Raw genomic sequence first — 2,500 nt, 5'->3', positions numbered from 1 at the left:
CAGTTTATAATTTTCTCTGCTTCACAGCAGCAGTAATTTTTGCCGATATTGGCCCTAATGCCTCTTCACTGGACCTGAGATAATAATCCATTTGTGCAACATTCTTAAGAGTGCAGCCGTTCAATTTTTGTTGAATGGATTATTGCACATGTTATGAATTCCAAGCTAACTTCTCATCTAGTCGAGGTGCTTTGCGATAGCGAAGAGGAATAATATTGACGATTTTCGTAGTATTTGTGTTGTTGGGAAAGAAAAAGGTAGATTCACGTGGGTGGTAGATTGCAAGACGATTGGTAGAGCGAAAAGAACAAAAGAACCATAACCTCCGTAAGACGAAAACTCCATAAGAAACTTAGAAAAAGCCTAACGGAGAGACATTTGGCTTGATATGAAAATAGCTACAAAAAGTTGGAACAAGAGGAGTCAGGATTAGGGTTAGGGCTAGGGTTAGGGTTAGGGTTAGAATAACGGCATTATATTGATAAATTCAAAACCGTTAGGGTTCAAACTCTAAGGGAGCTGGAAAAAGAAGGAAATGTATAGAAGAAAACAATCAGCAGGGAGCTAAGAATTTCAGCTATCTTTTAACAGACCTATTTAACCTTAGCTACTCTAAGCTAAGTTAAACAATGTTTCGTTTCTAAGAATGAGACAGTGTTTAGTTAGTTTTTGAGTGAGGTAATGCTGGGTAGATGTTGTGGCTGTACAATTATGCATCCCTGTGATGTAACAAAAGGAAGCTCATCTTAGCAGCAAGTTTCAACCAATCAATGAGTAAGTCGTATTCGTTTGTCTTTTGAGAGAGCTTTTTAAATGCAAACACCTCCTTTTGTTTTTTGTTTTGTTTTGCAATGATGATGTTATTTTCTGATTGATTTCGAAGACTGTTTCCTTGGAAGACCTTTTGAATTTGCATTTTTTTCTCCGTCGTCTGCTGCTGCTGCTGCTGCTGCTGCTGCTGCTGCTGCTGCTGCTGCTGCTGCTGCTGCTGCTGACAATGATGGTGATGGTGATGCTGCAAGTTGTTTGGACTAACAGCTTCGTGTTGTCTAAATGATGTGACCTTTTTAATGTGACTTAGGCTCTTTTTTAAATATGATATAGCGTTAGGGTTAGGGTTAGGGTTAGGCTTGCGTTTAAAGTGGCTTACGACCTTTGCAATGTGCAAAATTTTAAAAATGTGATTTGTTGTATTTCTAAAGTTGCTCTACTTCACAATGTGAATTTGAATCCATTTAAACGTTTTTTGTTTCTTTAAATCAAATAAGCTTTTGGTTTTGTTTCGCAGACAACTCTTAATCGATTTTCATCTTAGAAATGAAGTTTTTGTTTCTAAAAGCGAACTAGCTTCTTTCTAAAGCAACACTTTTGAAAGTGAGCTAGCTGTTTTCTGATGCGAATAATCTTTTTAAAAGACTTTGTTCCAGTGAGCTGGACATCTCTGGTGAGACTTTTAAACTGGCTTTAAACCCTTTTAAAATGGTTTGCAGTTGGTTTTACATTCTAAAGCGACTTAGCCTTTTGTTTTGGTTTTGGTGAGCAGAGAACTCTTAACCGACTTGATGTTCTTTTTACAAATGAAGTTATCTTTTTTAAAAAGTGACCTAGCTTTTTCTTAAGCAGCTTTGCATTTTTTTGAGAGTGATGTAAACTTTTTATTTATTTGGAAATAGCAAAAGTGAAATAGCACTTTTCAAACATGAATAGTCTTTTTAAAAGACTTTGATCATGCAGTGAGTGAGTGAGTGAGTGAGTGAGTGAGTGAGTGAGTGAGTGAGTGAGTGAGTGAGAGTGAGTGAGTGAGTGAGTGAGTGAGCTAGACATTTAAGAGACTTTTAAAGTGACTTAAGCCCTTTTAAAGTGATATGAAGCTTCTTGAATGTGACTTATTATATATTTTAAAGCGACTTAATGTGTTTCTTTAAATGTGAGTTAAAATTGTTGGTTAAGTCACATCTACCATTCTTAAAATGAAAACTTGTATTTCTTTTTTAAAGAGACCTTTTGCTTCTTAATTAAAGACTTCTTTTTTTTCTAAAAGGGACTGCAATTTTTGAAAGTGACCGAGCCTTTGAAAAAAATAAAAAGTAGGCATTTTTCACTGTGCATCTTTTTAAAATGGATTCAGCGTCTTCTGTAATGAAAACTTCTGTCTTGAAAACAAACAAATGTTTTTGAAATTCATTTTGTAGTGTGGTTTGGAATTTCTGAAATAGATGTGTAGTATTTTTTAAATAGCAGTGAAGTATTTTGTAAAGTCTTCTTTTAATAAGTGGTTTACACTTTTTAAACGTTTTTGAAAATGAATTTGCTTTTTTAAATGATTTTTGCATTTATGTTCAAGAGACAGAGGGTTTTATTTTTTTTTAAGGATACTAGATTTTCCTAGGATACTGGGTATTTTCTTAGGCAGGTGGGTATTTCTTTAACCATTTCATGCGCTGGGTTGTTGTATAACAACAAATCAAGCTAAGCTTCCCCAATTCAAATGGTGCATTCT

This window comes from Hydra viridissima, unplaced genomic scaffold, assembly GCF_058129835.1.
Source record: "Hydra viridissima isolate aposymbiotic clone 2 unplaced genomic scaffold, HvirCarnegie_v1 scaffold_14, whole genome shotgun sequence".
In the NCBI taxonomy this organism is placed as follows: Eukaryota; Metazoa; Cnidaria; class Hydrozoa; order Anthoathecata; family Hydridae; genus Hydra; species Hydra viridissima.
This window is presented reverse-complemented; position numbering follows the sequence as displayed.